This window comes from Cetorhinus maximus, chromosome 19 (assembly GCF_964194155.1).
Source record: "Cetorhinus maximus chromosome 19, sCetMax3.hap1.1, whole genome shotgun sequence".
NCBI lineage: Eukaryota > Metazoa > Chordata > Chondrichthyes > Lamniformes > Cetorhinidae > Cetorhinus > Cetorhinus maximus.
Window position 1 is genome coordinate 64,631,442 of NC_135897.1, and position 21,180 is coordinate 64,652,621.

Consider the following 21,180-nt stretch of genomic DNA (forward strand, 5'->3'; position numbering starts at 1 on the left):
ATCAATTTCTTGCTGCTATTGTTTATGCCTTGCTCGTTGATAACATTATTTTACGACCTTACGTATAATTAACGTTCAAAAAAGGAGGGTGTGGGTGTGAAGTGTTTGATTGATAATGGTAATAAATAGATAACTGATGCATGGTGATATACAAACAATCTAATTGAAATAAAAAAATATTCCCAGTGGATCTGTGTGAATACAGATACATGTAATAATAAAACAGATACGTGCAAAGTCATTTTGCAATTAGAGCCACAGTTTATATATAATATATATGAATCGTTTATGGCTGTATTTTTATTAAGAAAAAACATTTCTTTTAACTACTTTTGCAATTAAAGACAGAAATTGAGAGATTTAACAGAACTATTTCTTATTTTGTCTTTCGATGCAAATGGAGATTTAACTTTGCGGTAATTGGGTGAGAACTAGCCAAGCATCTGACTATTATGATGCTTGTTAAAAACGTTTCGCATCTGCATTTGAGTGTGTCCCCTCCACTATAATCTTCTTATGGAAATGAAGGCGAACAGCGGGGATCCAGTAGAGTGTAGGAGAATGTCCTTGTTAACTGGAATTTCTCATCATTGCTAATTAGCACAGAGTTTGACGGCCACCGGTATTGGGAAGCACTGTTTAACCACTCACAACCCATCCGAGGGAGCAGACTAATTTTATTTTGTAATTAAAATTTGAAAAGGCCTATTTGACAGTTAAAGCTCTGAGCGTTTTATCTCCCCGTGAAATAATTGCCGCCTTGATAACTCAATTTCTGCAAAATGTCAACTGAAAACGCCAAAAATTTAAATTTTGCTAAGTAAAAATTATCTAAAGCCAATGGTCCTCAACCAGCTGTTTCCAAACCAGGAAACTTTTCATTAGAATCTGGAAAATCCCCTGTACCCGTTTGATAAATAATACAGGCATCATTCTACTGACGGGGATAAACTATTCCTTATTGATTCGCCACAACCATCTTTTCTTTCTCATGTATTTCGAACAGTTTCTGGCAAATGTTCCAGGTAGGTAGTGCAACATTTAACAAAAAAAATGCGAGTAATGCTAGAAGCTAAATTAAAACAAAAATACGGATAAATTGCTTTGCACCCCGAAAGCCAAGGCTACTGACTCTAAACATATTTCAGTGTAAATTGGTAAACAGAAGTTAGACACTGCACTAATTGTGCAACAAAATATCCAAAATGCTAAAACTAAATTGTGGTTTAGAAATGTCAAATAATAAAATTGCCACCTGATAGAAGTTCAAAAGTGAACAGCACCTGTGTAGGACTATTATCTACCCAACGATTCCATGCAAAAAAAAACACTTCATATTGCGAATGGAAGGATTTTCTTTTACACCAACTGTACGTCCAATGATCACACTCCAAAACATTTTTTACGCCACATTTGTGAGATGGGTTATTACTTTGCAATATATGTATCCACTGGGCCCAGTCATTTCAGCGGGAATGTGAGATCTTTCGATCATTATCGCGCAAATACCTGCACTAACGATTCCGGTTCGTACAAGTGGTATGGAAAGTCTAAAGGAACGGGGAGGCAACAGACTCTTTTAGACTCAACTCTGGTAAACAATATCATTCAAGGAGTACAAGGGTACTTGAAACCTAGAGGAAATTACGGCAACTCCGCTCTCTGGTGTTTTTCCGTTCTTCCCAATAACAGCCACACACAAAAACTACACGTGCTTAGAAAAAGGGGACACAAATCATCCATTCAAGTATGCTACTTTAGTTTGAATTTAATTATTACAAAGGTGCTAAAAATCTCAAATTGACAATGATATAATCTGTCACCGTATTTTAATGGAATGCAGTTCAATTGCAAATGACAATCTGGACGATTCGTTTTAGTTCAGTACTGATGTCTGAGAGTCTGAAAACCACCAGTATAGTTAATCCAAGAGATTTAGCTGGGATGCTCAACACACACACCATTTTGTTCTTACCACACTTATAAATAAAAAAAAGTTAGTTATTTTTGTTGCTCATCTTTGCGTGACAATCAGTCGCTAAAGTGGCGCTTTTCAATTCCCCATTTTCCGGCCAACCGGAAATTTAAAAAAGTCGCCATCCACCTCTGATATTATTGCAACAATTTCAGTGATCATCACCTCACCCAAGCCAAAACTTCTGTGTCGGTTAAGAAGTTCATAAACTGCTCACCAAAGGTTGCTACAAGTTACAGCCCATCTAATCGCTGACATGTATAATTAACAAAGCGGTCGAGTTTTACTTTCAACAAACTGATTTCGGAAAGTTTAGCACAAAAGGAGAATCTAATCGGTCAACCCAGATACTGACCCTGTATCACACAACCAATGTCAAATAGATATCACCTCGCGAAATAAACAATCCCAGTGGTACCAACACCTCAATAAATGGTACAAATATCTTAGCGCCTCCAAAGGGTAAAGGTGTATCGGTGTCATTCCGAAGTGTCTTATTTATAATTAAACTCGAAACATGGATTGTTTAACACGGCGTACGATACTGGAGCTGATAATATATTGCTCCTTCTAGAAATCAAAACCGCGTCGGGAGACAAGGGGTCAAATAGGAATCATTCTGTTTTGATAAACTACATCACAATGGGCGACAGTCCAATTTATTTAACCAGTAATCATTTTCTAGGCTTTTGTATTCGGTAATATTCTAAACCAGAATTCTGGCTTGAAACCCATGTGAAAAGCACCCATCTACTTACATGTCAATACGTTGTCTGAAATCGACAATTCTTACTTCTGACCATCTTACATTGAGCACTTTTAGAAAGTTTCATAAATGTCCCTACTTGTTTTCGGTTCCTTCGACAAAAAGAACCTCAACTATTAGAACTGTTGTTTGACCTGGTCACGCTGTGCAACAATCATAACTCCACAGCAATTTATGACTATAAGACAATTCTCCAGAATTATCTTTCATAAAACAAAGGGGAGATTATGCACACAAACTTCGAAACCTTTTTTTATCACTAAAAGCGTGAAGCCTTCGTGACAAACCCACCGCGTGACTGCTGAACGGCAAGTTAACGGATATGAATTTACAGGTTCCAAGTTAGTTAAAGTGCCTTTAATTGCAAATGATTCAAAATTTAATAAACACATGTGCCTGGTATTCGACTTGGCTGATACAACGCACTAGATTTTGGAATCAACAATGATCCAACTCTTATTTTATGCACTACAGTTAATCCTATATGAATTTAACAATAGAACATGTTTGTTGCAATATAGCCAGTAAAAGATATGAAGTGGATTTAATCGAGAGTAAACAATATACCATTCGGAATTTTCATGGTGTTTTGTTTGCATAGATCGCAATGTATAAGGGAAAACTGCATCTCAGAAAGAAGCCTATGCAAACTGAAATTGGATCTGTCCTTTACATGACATTTAAATAGTTACACCTTCAAACTATAAAAAAACCTGCTTAAAATAAACATCTTAAACGTCATTTAACTAAATTGCAAGATATAAGAATTGTTGTGATACAGACTATTCGTACTTTTAAAAGTCGATGAGGTAGAACTGAGCAAAACTATCGCACAAAATGCAATCGGATTAATTTAGACACAATGAGCACATATCCTTGCCATCCATCACTGTACCTAGCATCGGCACAGCAATGTTCTTTCAAAGAAGCGGCACAGACACAAAGGGCCGAATGGTCTTCTTCTGTGCTTTGTCAATCTAAGTTATGGCCATGACATAGGAATTTACTGATCCCAGAAAGAGACTCAAAACTTCGAATCTATCTTTTATGAAGCCAAACCTCAATAACTGTAAAATGGACACGGCGGGACTTATTTGCACTTATAACGTTAAGTATTAATCTCGTTTTGGGGAATTGATGAGCTGTTTTATTCCCAGTGCATTGCATTATTTCTAGGTGGTTCAGAGTGTGCATGCAAGTTGTGATGAATGGTTCTAGTGATGAAAATCCTTGTTGTCAAATTGGTGTCGAGACAATATCCTCTCAAATTGAGGACAGTGTTGGTCAGCAACAAGAGGAGGCTCTTGTGTTTTTTTTTGCAAATATAATACAAACCCTAACTGGGCTATTTGATCCAGCAGGTGACATAGAGAGTATACCTCTCCGTGAGCGAAGATTACCGAGTTTGGGATAGTTTTGTGTTCTGATTTTGACACTGTTGGCTGTGATTGTCCATAATCTTTAGTAACCCATGGTAAAAAGGAACATCAAGTGCTCCCAGATTATTACCATAAATGCAGTATCAAAAACTGCGCAAACTAATCCATCGGCTGATTATTTGAGGTTACCCCATCGAGACAACACAACTTTAATTTATTTTCCCATTAAGTGTTCCAATTCTGGAAAAAATGAATCTTTATCGACAAACAAAAGTTCTTGAGGTGGATTTTCAAACAAATAATTGTTTTCATTGTAGTTTTAAAAATCTGATAAATAATTATTATCTCTGAGGTGTCTATCCAATTTCAAGGAAGAACACATAAACATTTAATATCTAAGTAAATAGATACAAAATGCCTTAGCAACAAAATTGAATTATTTATCTCTTTAAACTGTTATCCACAGAACTAAATTTAAGCGGTACATATCTAATTACTCTAGCTGTAGATGTGAGGCTGGAATGAAATTAGCAGTCATTACTAGTCTTTTAACTATATGGTCCTTTTGATCAGCGGTAAATTAGCTTTCCCTCTAACAAAGCCTGTATAGCAAGCAGTGGGCCGTAAATAAGACAGCTCAACCTCCCCTTACCACCTTTTCTGTTGTCAATCACAGCTCTGCAATTCATCCCTAGATTAACCTTTATCTGCAAAATTAAAAAAAAAACCTTCGCCTACAGTGGCTAATTTTTTATAACTGAAAAGATCTGTTAAATTTCAGTATAATTAACCGAAGTGTCAAAAACCCAGCCCAGTTTCTCAACCAATTTCAGATGAGTTGGCGCCTTGATAACGGAGCAAGTAATAATGCAGGCAAGATTTTTTTTAAATTAGTTTTTCCCCTTCTCAACCACTCTGATTTGCTATACTATATTATTAAATTCGACATTGTATAATAGATTGCACGTTTCTGAACAATTTAACTCCTTCACTCCCGAATAAACGAAACATAAATTATAAGTAAATCTACAATGAAATGTTATTTTACTGGGAAGAACAACGGGGTTCAGGCTGAATGTTGGAAGACGAGTATCAAGGGGAACTTTTACTTTAATTACTGGCGATCAATTTGGGGTAACATCGGGTGTCACATGCAGAGAGTAAGTATTTGCGGTAGTCAGATACATGGACCTTGACTAATTACACAATGGCGTAAAACAATATGTTGTTTGAATTCTTTTTTTCAAAAAAAAGACTGTCGACTGCAAACAGGCTTGTAATCAGACAGGTTCCAGAATCGGTTGTCCTTTCCCAAATTATAGGCATGCATATATTCATGCCTGCCAAGCACATGAGGGACCGTTAGGGGACGCTCGAGAGAGGTTGCCAGTCAGCAGACCCCTTCCCCGGAATCAAACAAATAATTAAGGGGGGGGGGAAACATAGCGCTATGGCGACCTGTTTCCTCATCGCTGCAACTAACTGAAGTCCGATTGTATGTTACAGTGCTGTCAGCTGATTCTACCCTCCCCCACCCCCCCTTCCACCCCACCAAAAAAAAAAGTTCAGGGACTCTCCAAGTGAGAAATAGAAAACAGCCCTGATTTCTTATTGGCATCCACTGAAGGTCACCACCTACGCTGCTGAAAGCGCTAGCCCCCCTTTTTTTTTTCTATTACATGCTACATTAGAACAGTTTTGTCAACTCCCCCGGCCGCGGATCGGCCTTGAAGTTTTCACACGCAAACGCTCGGCCGAATCTTCCGCAATACTGCATCAACAAATTAAAGGTTCTTGACCCAACTGAGCTACCGTGCTTCCTGCCAAAACTCGGGAGTTGTGCACAGCAGCAGAAACGTGTTTTTTAAGGTTTTGTTTAGAATAACCTGGGCATTCACAGCGCACGCCATTTTAGAGTTATTTTACTGGGAATCGAGAAAGAAGCCATTCATTCCAAGCTCTGCATGTCTGACATTAGAACACAAGAGCTGCACTGTTGCATTTCCCCCCTCCCCACCCCCCAACGTAGAGTGAGAAATTTCAGAAACAAGTATAAAACACTGACTGTGAGCCACTTACTTGTCAGGTCTGGGTGTTGTCTGCAACACTGTCGCCTCGAGGAGAAACGAAAACGCCTGAAGTGCCGCATTCCCGGCCGCGGGAATTGGTGTGTGCCGCTACTGCTCACTTCTCCCTGGGCTGAGAGAGCCGGAGATCCGCTGGGTGTTTTCTTTTCCCCCCCCCCCACCACCTCATCTGAAGCTGAGACAAGCGAGCCATGTCAGCTTGAAACTGGAGTCCCTGCGCTCTCCCGGCCGCATGCGAACGTGTACAGTCCTCTTCATCTAGCCACAGAGGATATGCAAACCCTGGAACAAGAAAAGTCGTTTATGGAAAAAAAAATTCTAAAAGGCTGAACGTTTTAAAGAAAGAATGGACGCAGAACAACAAAAGTCAGTTACACTACGCTGCTCTATACCCCCACCGACAGACAGAAGAAAAAGCTTTATATTTTTTCAGTGGGTATTCAAGATAATTTGAAGCCATTGTTTCTGCTACAGATGGTTCTTTTTAATACAATAACACTGCTCTTTGTGCATACTACCCACAATAAAATCTAAAGCGTTCTCTTGAATAACCATTTTGTTCTCTGTTGTATAGGGCCAACAAAAGCTGCCGTGAGGTAATGGTTTCGCTGTTTATTGAAACCATGGAATAGGGGCTGGATAAAGGATAGAAAAAGACGTTACAAGGTCACACGAAAACTCTTTATCTGAATAAAATATTATTTAAAAGCAAAGACTACTTTTAACTGCACCTGAGGGCTGTATGTCAATAAAACAATGACTTCCTTGCAGTTTGTTATGTGCTAAATCATGTCTATAAAAAGTTACTAAGACCAGCGAGTTTAATATTGCGTTTAGTCAAATATTGCAAAGAAATTCAAAAGCTGGACAACACACCAGTTCCCTCTTGTTCTTTAGATAATTGGTCATAAAATTGAAAGAAGAAAACTAATTTCCAGTGCCAAACTGTTAAACATTGTAACACGTTACATGACACAAATGGCTCCCATAGGGTATAATTCACTTCTACACACTGTTCATATAGTTCTTACAGTGAGATTTTCAAATTTCACAAAAAAATGGATTTTCCAATCAACACAATAGCAAAATTCAGTTCTGGTCAAACAGCCGCCAAAGGTAGGCATCAAGGACTTTGCCCTAAACCATGCATCACTTTAAACAATGTATGCCTATAAATTAACTGGACAAAAAGTTGTTACTATCTGATTTTTCATCCACCTTAATGGTTCTTAAACTCTAATTAAAATGCCTATCGACACACCAGCTATATTGTTCAAGAAAGGGGTAAATATATTTTGTGTCATGTGGATTCAGCATCAATTTAGTCTGTCTGACATCTAGACCATGTATTTGGCTTGAGTTGAGGTCTTTATCGGCTTTGAGAGCGAGCTCCTCAGAAAGGGAAAGTCGGAAACAATGGATCTCTGCAGGGAAAGTTGTTAGTCACTGACTCTCTGTTTGTCTACCTTTCTCTAGGAATTACTAGCTCATTCTCTCCCAGTTCCAGACTGACAGTAATCCACTCCAATGACTTCTGCCTTTTGTGTGTTTATAGAACATGTCTCAACCATAATCTCAAAGCTACAATTACAATAGGATGTCATGACTTTAACCTTAACACTACTTCCTTTAATTAACCTTCAGGGTGCACGAGACCAGCCTGTGTGGCAGAAAGTTGCTTTGTCAAATCGGCGACTTATACGCGGGTTGGAAGTACAAGCAGGCTCCAATGGGATGCGGTTTTTGTAATCTATTTGCTACATATTGGAATTAGCAGAAATTTTCACAAATCAGTGAACATAGGTTGCATTTGATCCCAAACAACTAAAGGCAATTATTCGGTCACCTGTTACTAATAGATTCTGGACCTTTTCAATACTCTGTGATATTAACCCAATGGGTGAGAATTGCCCATTGGCACATACATTCCAAATTATCAGTTTACTATTCAACAGCTATTTTAATAAGATGTTTGCAGATATTAATAGGCGCCTATCTTATCTCTAGACACGAGATTTTGTACATATGTATACAGATGTTATTTTACAATCGTAATGACATATAACTTAATCCGAGGCGATGTTACTCTTGTAACCTATAACAAAACGTCTTAGACGTCAATGAAAGTGTTTCGTGCGTTAGAAAATCAATTTTCAATTACCACCGTTTCTTTATGTTTGTACAACAGATAGTGTCTGAAGAAATCTTTTCTGTCCCAACTGTTCTTGCTTTGATTTCTTTACTGGAATAGACGCCCTGTCCTCATTTGCAACCTTATTAGTTAACACTCGAACATTTCCAACTCTCAGATTCTCAAATAAAGGCAATTCTTGTTTGATCAACGCACGGGTAGAATATGCATTTACGTTTAAAAAAAAACATGTAAGTCCCGCTGACGGGCATTTCATGTTTGTTACCCTATCTGACAAATATTTATAGATACTTGATACCAGATTTAAGATAATATTTTCCCGTTTTCCTCAACAACAGCTGCCATTTTTATACAATCCAACATCTATTTGAGGAATCATTTAGAAATGGTGACCAATTGAAGCCCGCGTTTCTCAAAAATACTGTCACACATCCACGAACAAGGAGTATCTCCAGTGTATTACTGAAGAATAGATCTGTTTTGCCTGCAAGTGTGTAACATTTCAACGCCCCTGACAATTAGCAACATCCCCATTCTCAATTCGTAGCCGCAAGTCTTTTCAGACACCAGAACAATGGCCTCGGACCAAATATATATTCATAGCTTCCGAGTGTTCTGTGCAAGTGTTTTAAAACAAGTTCACCTTTGTTTTGATGTGAAGGCTGTTACTGATTCTTATCTCACTAAAGTAAGAAATAAAGTGCAGTCCTACAACATATCATCGCCGATATACATAAAGGCCTTTCCAGAGTAACCTTTTTTTTTAATACACACGTATATAATTAGATTAATATAAACGTCAGTTGCGAGTTTTTATGAAGCACAATTTATTTTCTTATGAGTTTCATTACTACATCAGTGGAGATCGCTGGAAGCTGGGTATGGTTACTATTCACAAAACATTTTCTCACCACCACCCCTAGCAACTACAACTGAAAATAATAGCACACAATCTGAAATGTGATCGTTACGGCGAATAGACAACGTACATTGAAATGGATGTAACGGACACACTGAAGAAAGTTCTCCCTATCCTAACGCGATTACAGGTAGCTGAAAGGAAAGTCGGCACTTCCTGGCAGGATGCGGCTGGAACTGCTTTTGAAATTACATTGACACGAGGTAAGCTTTTGAAGAAATACGCCGAAAAATCAGCCCGGCAGACACTTTGTGCCGTAAATCTATAATATCAAGCTTCTAAATCGCCTCAAATGTGATTTCCCCCTCCCCAATGTTATATATATCGAAGTTCTCAATAAATCAATCCTATTTCCCAGTCATGGGGTTTATGTCCAAAAAATTGTTAAATATAATTTTAAAAAGCCATTAAATTGCAGTTGTTAAAGAACAATTTTCTTCACTGGTACACAATGTTCTTCAAATATTTATAGTATCCTATCTACATTTACATTTGTAACTTCATTGCGCTCTCAAACAGGATAAAATCGAGAAGGGTGGAATAGCTAATCGCAGAAAAAGTGCAGAGTAAACCACACGCGTGTCTTCCCCTAGTCAATGCTGAAAATCAAACAAAGATTACGGCGCAAATGCGCATGCATAACTTTGGATTATCCATTTGGTTAACTTTAAAGTACTACTTTTAAACAATATTCTGTAATTGAATGTTGTTTGATCCAGTGACTTCTGCTGGAAGATGAACATGCGGAATATCAGATCAGGATAGGATCAGGCTTCACTGTGATGTTTCCTCTTGGAAGAAACAATTTACTAATATTCACGGGGGTAGATTTTAATTTTCATTGCCTGACAGAAAACTGGCACTAGCGGATCGACTGTCCAGCATTCACCTTCCTTTCCAGTGTAGCCAATAATTTTTAAAAATGGGCAGCTTGCGGAAAACGAGTGGTCTTTTGCTAGTGCCAGTTTTCTGCCCTATGATCTAGGCTCAGCCCTGGAGAATGTCGCGGAGGCACTGAAAGATGGTTTTGCCAATGGAATCATGGTGCAGCATGTGTCAACACTTGCAGCAGAGGAGGGGAGAAAAAATAGAAAATGGGTATGTCAACTTCATTTTTACATCGTGCTCCTAGTTCACAGTTTGCTCAATCTCCCGTCCCTGATGTGAAAAATCAAATGAGAAAAGTTTGTTTAAATATGATTAAGCATTTTTGAATATTCCTGTAAGAAGTAATTATTGAGGACACTGCGGAGCAGGCGCGAGGGGCCGAATGGCCTACTCCCGCTCCTATCTCTGGTAACCTTATGATGAGTGGATGGCACAGAAACAGCACTGTCCTTGTTTTTCCCAATATATCAGAAACCAATGTTTAAAAAAAACTACAGAAACTATAATTACAGTTGACATTCTATGGGGGAAAATAGTTCCTCAGAGTTACATCGCTACATAGACATGCCACAAACAACAGAAGAAAATGGGAAGGATTTTTAAATCATTAATAAATGGGGTACAGTTAATGGTTTTCAAGGGTTTTAAATAACACTAAAATCGTTTGCAAATTTGCTTAAATTTCTGAAGCAACAAAATTGATTTATTAAAATTTTTACAGACTTCATTTATTATAAATTCACACTTGTAAATAAATAGTTTTGAGAATAGCTCAGATAGACAGTTATGATTTGGATTCTTAATTTGATAGTGGAATAAAATATCTTTCAGGTTGATATCAATCTTTCAGTCCAGCCCTTCAAATGGTTGATTTTAAATACTCTGTCTAACTTAATTCATACCAATTAACTTTTCACAATGAAGTGTAGGTATTAGTGACATTCTCCCAGGAGATTTTAACAACCTTTCCTTTGAGATCCTTAAGCTCACACAGCTTTGAGTTATACTATTTCACTGGAGTTCATCCAACTACTATGACATTGAAATTTCAAAAGGTGACATATTCTTTTTAGTATATGTTTTACATATCTCAGCTTGTAATTTTCTTGCAGAATACACCTAAACTCAAAATGACTTATTTTGCAAATACAGTACATATTTACAACCAGATGTGATCTCAGAAAGAAGATCTATTTGCTTAACAAAAAAATGATGGGTTGTTTTACAAGAAGTAAATCGCATTAGATCAAAAGGCTAGGCCAATAACTAAATGAACATGTGAAAGTTCATGTGTAGAAATTCACTTGCTCAAATCTGGTATTCTTTTATTCCTCTCAACAACATTAACTCAAATTAACAGATGATGGGATTGCACAAATATGTCTTTCATTGATTTTTGTAGTGAAGGAAGGTGTTAGTAGGAATTGAATTTGCAACATTCTACTCAAGATTTTAGCTGGTTATTTTCTTGTTGTCCAAACTTATTACAACAATACCTTGGCTGTGATGTTTCTTTCCTCACCGCCCACCCACCCCTGTCCCTTCACCCTCTGCTCCACCTTGAGGCACTTGTCTAAAATATATTGTAATCTTCAAACTAATAAATATTTGAATATACCTAACTTGAGTACCACACAAGTTCCCAAAACACACTTCTTCCTAAAGATCAGCGCCTGATGTTCTGTTTCTATAATATTTATTGTCAATCAGGAGACAGAGCAACATTGAAATGTTCAAACATAAAGAAGAATGATGTGAGTGATTTCCAAATAATAAGCAATCATAGGACAGACAATCCCTTCTATAGGTGACTGTTATATTAAAAAGAAAGGAAAATAGTTGGCTAATTTGTATGACCCAAGACAATACATTTCCCTTATATGAATGTTTGAATAAACCAGCTTCAGGATTGCTTACATTGATCTGCTTTACAGATTAACCAGTGAGCACTTTAATCACATTAACTATCAAACAAGTTAAATCAATGATCAATTTAATCACATTAGATAATCTCAACAGCTATCTTTCACTGGAGTATGCTAAATAATCCTTCACAATTTATCTTGGTCTTTTCTTTATAATTGCTGCTGCTAAACGATTGTCCATAACTCAGAAGATTGTATAGCACTATTTAAATTAAATTAGGGATGGATAATGTGATAGATTTCTATACTTAATCACACAAGAGGGTGAAAGAGAAGCTAACTCGATTTGACATGGGGTGGGACAAAAGACTAATTACCTCACTGAATTCATTAATAACGAAAGACAAACAATTAGATTTTATGTCTCATTTAATGATTACAAAATCAAAACTAAAATAGTAAGAGTACTTAGGATGAATTTTAAACAAACAGTGCAAAGTATACTGGAGGAAGAAAAGATCCTGTGCCTGTTGGAACTGAAATAATTTTGCCACAATGTAACAATTCGGGTTCTTGACAGTTCTTAATTGTGTTATAAGTGCTTTGGGCTGAGAATTCTGCAGGTACAGATGGTGTAAGTAATTAGAATGCCCCCCAAACACTGTTGCACTGCGACAGCGTGACATATGAAACCTGTTTTCAATGCAAAGGTCAAGGTTTGCCGAACTGTTTCTCTACACTGCTGTTTCCAGACCACCATCATAGATGGTTTTTGATTCACATGGAATGCAATGGCTGAGGCCCCGGCTGCAACGTGTGAAAAGGAAAGCTGCGATCAGTTTTAGTGGCATAATAATTACTAACATTCAAGATTTACTTAATTGTTTGAAATCTTCCTTTTTGGCCTCTCCTAGACAAGCATTCCTTGAACTAATGTTCAGAAATAGATATCTTGGTCTGAAATTTCCTCCGTGGTCACAACCTGGATGTTAGACCTGAAAATGCATCCGTTGTGACGATGTCATTACACCCAAATTTCCTGCAAATCTCATTAGAACAAATTGGGCATAATGCAGTGTGAAAAATGGTGCCCAAGGAAAGGTCAGAACTCAGCCTATATTTCATCTGCATTAAGCACAGCATGCTTAAGAAACTGCAATTGGGTAGCTTTCCAGTTTTTAACATGACTTATACTATAAAAATCCATTCAAAGAAACGTAAAATACCATTCAGATCTCCGTGAGGATATTTATTTTAAAAACTCTAAAAAAATTGCAATAAAACTGACCTTTTCCTTCTGCACCTTAAAATCTGATCGTAATTTAAAGAGACCCCCGAACATAATTCAATTGCAGAAAACACTCATACAAGGTAAAGTGGAGCCATTATTATTGTGGAGTTGCATTTGAGCAGAGGGATTACTAAACAACAAATGATGGATAAAATAAAGATTTGAGCGCATTGCTTTTACGCTCAAATTCTATGATCTTTTAGGCCGCATTGTATTTATGCCCAGATTGAGTATGGATCTGGGCACAAGTACACAGGAATTTTGTATTTATGAATCATTGGATTTGGGACAAGTGATACAATTAAAATATCTTGCATTCAATTACACTGAACGACAAACGGTGGTATGCTCTTCTCATGAGAACTCGCTGACTGTTACAAGGGATTAAAAATAATAAAGTAATACAAGTCAAAGACTGCAGGAACTCACACAATTGATGTTACTGACTGTCAACTATTTATCTTTTCACTGTCATTTTTCTATAGTCATTATTAATTTTTTTGTTAAATTTTTATACTATAATTTTAGCTTTTTAAAAAGAAGATATCACAAGCTCTTAGGTTAAGTACAGCACAGCTAGATACAGGTAAAGCCCTCCTTTAATCACTAGAATGAATTTATCCCTTCACACATAAGCAATTCCTTATGATCTAATCCAGTGAGATTGGTGTCAAAATTGGAGCAGTTTGTATTGTGAGGTGAGGCCCAATCGCAACTAAATTGAGATTGTCCAAACTCTTTTGACTTATGACCTTTAGAACCAACAAAGGGGGAAAAAAAAAACTCTAATTGGCCTGGGTTAGGGTTGCCAACCCTTCAACGTTGGCTTGGAGTCTCCAGGAGTTAAAGATTAATTTCCTGAATACTGCTGTGAACAACCCAGGAGAAAAGGAGCACAAGAAGTTATTTTTTCATTTTCTTTAAACAGGTTTGTTTATTAGTTTTAAAATATATTGGAGATGGCAAAAAAAACCTGACTGGGCAAGGCAATTAGAGACAGGAGGTCATGTGATGAAACCTCCGGAAATTCAATCAGTGCCATCATCAATCCCATTTGAAGTCACACCTGGGTTTCATGCCCTATATCCTTTAATAACTTTGGATAACAAAAATCTGTCAATCTCAGATTTAAAATTTACAATTGATCTAGCATCAATTGCTGTTTGTTGAAGAGAATGCCAAACTTCTACCAACCTTTGCATGTGGGAGGATTTCCTAATTTCACTCCTGAAAGATCTAGGTTTAATTTTTAAACTATCCTTCCCAATCCTAGATTCTCCAATCAGTGGAAATAGTTTCTTTCTATCTATTCTATCTGCTTCCATTCATATCTTGAAAACTGTGATCAACTCATACCTAACCTTTTAAATTCCAGGGACCTTAGTTTGTGTAATCACTCCTCATACTTAAACCCAAGGGGTCCAGGTATCATTCTGGTAAACCCATACCTTACTCCCTTGAAGGCCAATATATCCTTCCTAAAGGATGGTGGCTAGAACTGCTCATAATATTCCAGGAATGTCTAACTAGGGCTTGTATTTAATAATGCACCCATTCTGTTGTTCTGGTGAGGCATTGCTTTAAAGAGTTATAGTTTAATTATTGGCTGTGTAGAACAGTAGATCATGATGTTTCCTGAGTTGCTGACACTTTAGAGATGCCGTGCCAAGGAAACTAATCTGTCAAGGATGAATATACCAGGATGTAAACTGAGATACGTATTCTTGGGACTGGAGAAGGCAGTAACTTGCAGAACCTTTGCTCAGGATAATAAATAGATACAAATTACAACATGTCTATGGAAGGAAAAAGCTTAATAGGTCAAATACTTTTTCTTCATTTCATACTTTCTTGTGCACTACTTCGCTATCCTTTATCATATTTAATACATCTGCTATGCCTATCAACCTTTGGACCTTGCTCAGTCTCAAGTATTTTCAGCTTTTTCACGAGCTACTTTGAATCCACCTCTTCATAAGCAATTGCTGCTCTTCTCGTACTGATCAGACTGAAACTTCGATTGCCCTGGTGATCTTAAGTAATTCACCCATCAGCTGATCCCATATTTCTGATTAGTTCATGAACTCAGATAATCTGCTAGATACTTTCCTCACTTGCAATCCTAATTCTTACACTGCGTCTGTTTCTTCACCACTGGTCTCTTGACCAATGCCTCATAGCTGTTTTCTGCAGAATTCTCTGCAACAAATCTATTGTTTAGCACTATAGGTCAGGTGATTGGGATGGTCATCGAGAATTCTTTGCTGCTCCAGCTTGGTCATACTTCTTCCTTTACACTCTTGACCCTACTATTTGTGATAGAGAAGCAAGTTATGTTATTTTAGCTGGCAGAATAGGTTTCATAGACCACTATTCTTTCTCTGTCTGATCTGGTACTGAATCTTGCTTCACTCACATTTGCTATTCTGCTATCTCTCATAAAAATGCATGTTGTACTTCACATCTTGATCAATCCAGAGCATTCAGTGCCAATTTTATGTTTACTTGTAACTTCTGTAAATCCTTGATTAAAGCTCCTAACTGGAAAAGAAGCATCAACTATTATCTTTCTGTCTCTCAGCAGCTGCTCCATCTGGTTGCTTGCCAAAGCTAATTTTTGTAACTTCTGTGAATCCTCCTTCTCATCCTCTTCTGTACTCAAGGTGCAGTTACTAGCTTTGTTACAGATAAAGCTGTCTTTTTTTGGCTCACTTTTATCTTTCAAATGAAATTGTGATATCTTTCTGGAAAAAAAACTTCTCTCCGACCCTCTATTCTATTCAGGACAACATTAAATTTTACCTCTGGCAAGACTGTCAGCTTTTCTATTCCCTGGACTCCAGCAAGAGCTATGGTCTGAAGAATATCCTCCCCGTGATCCTCAAGTTGGGTGGCTTCAGATTTATCACCATTCTTTTGCCATTTTCTCAAGCAGCTTTTCTTTTTTGTAGAAAGTTTGTTCATGTGCCTCAGAAAGGTGATAACTCGTACTTTCAAAATTACCGTCACAGTAGCCTTACATTAGTACTTTCTAAAGTTATATCAGATGCTGCCAACTCCTAAGTTATTCATCATTTTGAAAGCTTTGGACTAACCAATGATCTAAAATGTGCTTTTTGAAATGCCCATTACGCTGGTGATCTTGTATACTTACATCATGCTTCTCTAGAACTGTACCCTTGAACACTTTAACACTTTGGTCTGACATTGGTCGAGGCGGGCGGCAACCCTACCTCGGTCGGTTTAGGGAGCTCTGACCCGATTTTACATTCAGCAGGCAATTAACTGTCTGCAGTCAGGGCTCCCACCCTTTTGCCCAATCAGAGGCCGGCAGCTCTTCAGTCCCAGCAGTGTCAGCATTGGGAATGGTGGTCACAGCTGGGACTGCAACCAGGCAGCAGCAGCAGCAGTGATCAGGGCCAGCTCAAGATCTGTTAGCGCCCTGGGCAAATTGAATTTTACCACCCTGAAGACTTTTTGCCATTTTCATAATTACTTCAAAATGAAAAAAAAGCTACAAGTATAGCAATAAAGAAGTTATTACAGATAAATGAAAAAAAAAATCAAACGCAACAGGCATTCAAATATGTATATTATTCTAACTGAAACTTTAAGACCTTTACAAATTTAAGAATTTTTTTCATGACAATAAAATACAAGAAAGGAAAAAAGAGAATTAAAGTTAATACCCTGTACAAATAAGTAAAATAGAGAGAAAGAAAAAGAAAAGCCAAAGCTAAATCAAATGCAGCAAAAGACATGCAAATCCTTATATTATCCTAACTAAATTTTTTTCCTTTAGATCTGCAAATTTTTTATAGCACTTTGCATATTTATATTTCTGACATGGTCATTTTCTATTGACAAAATTGCTAGGGAATTTAGTTTTTCTTGTGTCAGGGAAGACCTTAAGTATATCTTTATCATTTTTAGCTGACTAAAGCTTCTTTCTCCCATGGCCACAGTTATTGGAATTGTAAGCATTATCCTAATGCAGCCCACAGATCTGGCATATCATCCTGCAACTTGTTAGTGTTGTTTTAGCATTATGTGGCCAGCAACAATATTAACCATATATGAATACCTCTTACCTTATATAAATATTTTAGATAATTGTTGTTCACAAGCACAAGATGTGCACAGGGACAGGTGGCGCTTCCCCATGCTCACCCACACCAAGTCGCATGATGGGTTAACGTGATTGTAAATGTACAATTGGCTAATATGTAGTTAAATAACACTAATTAAGATTGTATTGCAGTATCATATACCTTAATAATTCCATTTTTCATTTATTCATTTATTTTCTTTTAACATTTTTCTCTCTCCCTTTCTCCGTTTTTTGGTGCCCCTCAGCATATTGTGCCGGCCCGGTGACTGCCCGGTTAGCTGTGCTTTCAGCCAGCCCTGGCAGTGATGCAGGAGGCCCCAGGACGTAGTTAAATGGAGTCCAGCTTGCCCAGGACATTCAGGCAGGTCCTGGTGAGGGAGAGGGGGAAAGGGAGGGGATGTCATTCATGAGGGCAGGGTGCGCTCTCAAGGGGTCGGCCCGTCACCAGAGGTGACGGTCCTTGGCATGCCTGATTAGGAGTGGCCTCCCCCTCACCCCCCAAGCCCGCATGGAAGCCACCAGGGTGTATCTGCTGGCCTCCCAAAGTAGCAGTGCCCAACCGGCCAGTGGCGGTAACAAGTAGCGTTTAACTGACCCTCAATTGGCCGCTTAGAGGCCTCAATTATCCTGAGGGTGGGAAGTCCAGCTGCCACCTTCTATGCCATTGGTAAAATACCAGTGGTGGTGGGATGGTGACAGGCATGCCACCCACCTTGCCGTCCCTCCCGATTTCCCGCTTGTCCCTGCCTCCCATCACATTCCTTGGGGCCCCATTAAATCCCACCCTGTATTTCTAAGCAAGTCCTCACCAAAGCTTTATTCATCATTATTTGGTTCCTCTCAAAATTGTTCTAGCTGTGGTGTAGTTAATAGGTATCCTCTGCTTCTTTCCATTAACCCAGGGTTCCTCATGCTCAGTCCTTGTTCTGAGATGGTCCTTCTATCTGTGAACTCTAGGCATGGTACTTGGCTAATAGACAGGCTGTAGACACATTCTGGTATCTGCTTAACACTTGTTTATCGGCACTACTTCTAAACAGGTTACAAAGTAGGCATGCTGCTCCTAGGCATGGTGTTCCAACCTCTCTTTCTCTCTTGAGAGTCTAATACATGACTGCCCAATCTCAGTGGCACGGCAACATTCACGTCACACACCAGCGCATCCCATCCGCTGACCCTCGACACAACAGTCCTCTCTTCTTCTCTGTGCTTTTGCCATATCAATTTCCTTTTCTCCCAATTTATCTCTCTTTTGCTGATAATTCTCATCTTCTTGCCGTGGTCTAGCTGAATCACTACAATTTGGTCTTGATCCTCCCCATGCCTTTTGGTGGACCAGTGAAATCTTGGGAATGAAACAGGTCTTGGGCAATGGATGACATGGAATCAGCTGCCTGTTCTACACATGCTTAATGAAGAAAAATCAGCAGCTTTTTAAAAGGGGCTGTTGATTCGCTGATGCCTATTTTGTGTGACCACCCAAGGCCTATTTCAGCCACTTTTCTTCCAATTCTTTATGGACAGTTTCTTTATGTTTCTTTCAAGCTTGTTGAACAGCTACCACCCCTTACCTCTGAAGGCTCCACCCTAAGCTTTTTTCATCTATCAATATTCTTGTCCTCACCATCTCCCATGACTTTTCATATTTTCTCCATTGTTAGAGCTGTCTCCAAACAGATTAATTTCCTTAGATAAAAGCAAAAAACTGCAGATGCTGGAAATCCAAAACAAAAATAAAAATACCTAGAAAAACTCAGCAGGTCTGGCAGCATCTGCGGAGAGGAACACAGTTAACGTTTCGAGTCCGTATGACTCTTCAACAGAATGGGTTAATTTCCTTTACTGCTAAACCCTTCCTTTCCCACTTACCTAAAGTCTTTATAAAGATCCAAGTCCACGTATAGAATGAATAGTACTGCTCTATCTGTAGAATTTTTTTTAGCATCTGTCTTGCACTCCTTGGGGAGAATTTTCACATCGGCGTGTAAAATGACATGCGGTGACATCGAGCGTGTGCCCCGACGTCACCGCGCATCATTCCGATCTTCAGTTTGGCGGGCAAGCGCCAGAGGCAGCTGTACGCCCATCGAACTGTGAAAGGCCTGTTAAAGCATTTTGCATGAAACCTCATCCACGGGCGGGATGAGGTTTCATGAAGGTTTTTTTAAATTAATAAATATTTTTCACACATTTCATAAACATGTCCCAGCTCATGTGACACTGTCACATGAGGGGACATGTCTAAATAATTTTAATCTGTCTTTATTTTAAACTTTAAATATGAACTTAATCTCCCTGAGGCAGCTCCGTGCCTCAGGGAGGTTTCTGCGCTCTTTCGTGCGCATGCGCGAAAAAGCACAGGCCCCGACTCTCCCTCCTCCCACCGCCCACACAGGTAGCTCTGAGCGCTATCGGGCACGCGTCATGTTCGGCGGGCCGTAATTGGCCCGCCCACGTAAAATGGCAGCGCATAGCCGATCGCAAGTGGCAATTGGCTCTGTGCCCGCCCGCGCCTGCTCCCGACTGGCCCGCCCTACAGGGAGAAAATTCTCCCCCTTGATATTCTAGTATAAGCCTATTTCTTGGTAGACGGTGCCTCTCCCACTTCAAGCGCCCAACCTAGAATCTTAGAGCACAGAAGAAAATCATCGACCCATTGTGCTTGTGCTGGCTCTTTGAAAATACTGTCCAATTTCACTCCACACCTCAACTTTCTCCCCATAACCCTGCAAGTTAATCCTCTTCAAGTACATGCCCAATTGCCAATTCTAATCTGGAAACAGGCCACCACCACTATAACAACTAGAGGAGCCAATGTGATGATCTGGTAATTCTATCAGCTTGAATTTGGTAATAAATTTATGCTAAAAATTCTCTCTTGTTTTCTTGTTATGATAAATGAAAAATAAAAATGCAAATAATTAAGAAATGAATGATGTAGCCTGCCAAGCCACTTTTTCATATGTATACATTGTAGGTTAAGTCTCGTTGGTGTTCACTAAAATCTATCTGAAACATGAGGCAAACAAATTGAGAACTTTAATTTTATACCCTTTTGTCTTTTTTGTTTGTCTTATCATTCAATTGTTCTCAATAGCTGATTGAAATCAATAAAGTAGGCAATTGATGAAGCACTTTAAGGAACTCAACTTTGTGCAGTTACTTTTACTCCAAAACACGGCACTGATTAAGGTTAAATTATCTTCTGGAGCCCAGAAAGATGAATGTTTTCAGCTCTGTTCTGGCAGGACAAGAAGTTAAATATGTACTTTGGACAATTGACTAGGTTCTGCATGAGATTTAAAAAGTTATTTTGGGACAAATATACATAATGAACACAAGTTCAGCAAGGACCCCCCACCAGCCCTCTTTAAAGGGCTCATCTTCCAAGTTAGTTGCTGATTGATTTCTACTGGCTCTTGCTGCAATGGTAGAGGTGTTTTATTGGTTTCTATACTTTTTTAAAGTTGCTAAAGTCTACAGGCAGTGGTGTGACACATGCTGAAGATAATTGTTCTGTCTTCAAGGATTCTGCACAGACCACTTGCTCCCAGACATGGGTGTAGTGGTAGACTTTATCCCCTTATACTACAGCATGATGGTGAGAATGAGCAGAGGTGACACAGAACAAGATAAGCTGCTGGAACATGGAGGAGGAGGCAGGGCAGAAGGGCTCTTGGCAGGAGACCATATCTACTCCAGAGAGTTCAAAGGGCAATTCTTCCTGCTGAATCTCAGCGAGGAACA

General features: G+C 38.6%; 1 long non-coding RNA gene across 2 annotated transcripts in view; it reads right to left on the minus strand.

The window, feature by feature from the left end:
* Window positions 1-21,180, minus strand: part of LOC144693858 (uncharacterized) — a 136,086-nt gene that overhangs the window by 22,518 nt on the left and 92,388 nt on the right. For both annotated transcript variants that reach the window (XR_013579609.1, XR_013579610.1), the window contains exon 2: window positions 6,200-6,489. This is a non-coding gene — a long non-coding RNA (uncharacterized LOC144693858). The remainder of the gene's footprint in view (window positions 1-6,199; window positions 6,490-21,180) is intronic.